Below are 989 nucleotides of genomic sequence, written 5' to 3'. Positions count from 1 at the left end.
GGATGTGTGCATTTATTGCTATAAACTGACCTCTGAGCACTGCTTTTGCTGTGTCCCAAAGGTTCTACTAGGATGTGTTTTCGTTCTCATTTGATTCTATGAATTTCTTCATTCCACCTTTAATTTCTTCTATAACCCAGTAGTTTTTGAGCAAGGTGTTGTTCAGTTTCCATGTGTTTGATTTTTCTTCCTTTTTCTGTTGTTGGTTTCTACTTTTATGGCTTTATGTTCAGAAAAGTTGCTTTGTAATACCTCGATGATTTGGATTTTGTTAAGGCTTGCTTTATGGCCTAAAATGTGGTCTATTCTGGAGAATGTTCCATTTGTGTTGGAAAAGAAAGTATACTTGGCTGCTGTTGGGCAGAGTGTTCAGTATTTGTCTATGAGATCAAGTTGTTTGATTGTAGCATTTAGATTTTCTGTGTCTTTGTTGAGCTTTGATGTTCTGTCCTTCACCGAAAGTGGTGTGTTGAAGTCTCCTACTACTATTGTGGAGCTGTCTATCTCTCTTTTCAGTGCTTTTTAGAGTTTGTTTTATGAATTTTGGAGGTCTGTTGTTGGGTATGTAAATATTTATTATAGTCATGTCCTCCGGTGTTTTGACACTTTAATCATTATATAGCGTCCTTCCTTCTCCTCTGTGGTGGATTTTACTTTAAATTCTGTTTTGTCAGAAATTAATATTGCCATTTCTCCTCTTTTTTTGAGTGTTGTTTGCTTGATATATTTTTTTCCATCCTTTGAGTTTTTGTTTGTGTTTTTAGGTCTAAGGTGTGTCTCTTGTAGGTAGCATATAGGTGGATCACGTTTTTTTATCCAATCTGCCACTTTCTGTCTCTTATTGCTGCATTTAGTCCATTTACATTCAGCGTAATTATTGATAGGTATGAGTTTAGTGCTGTCATTTTGATGTCTTTTTTTGTGTGTTGTTCACAGTTTCTTTGTTCCAATTAATTTTCTGTGCTGTGTCGTTTTTCTTTATGTATTTT

The sequence above is a fragment of the Trichechus manatus genome, unplaced genomic scaffold (assembly GCF_000243295.1).
Source record: "Trichechus manatus latirostris isolate Lorelei unplaced genomic scaffold, TriManLat1.0 scaffold00184, whole genome shotgun sequence".
NCBI classification, from domain to species: Eukaryota; Metazoa; Chordata; class Mammalia; order Sirenia; family Trichechidae; genus Trichechus; species Trichechus manatus.
This window is presented reverse-complemented; position numbering follows the sequence as displayed.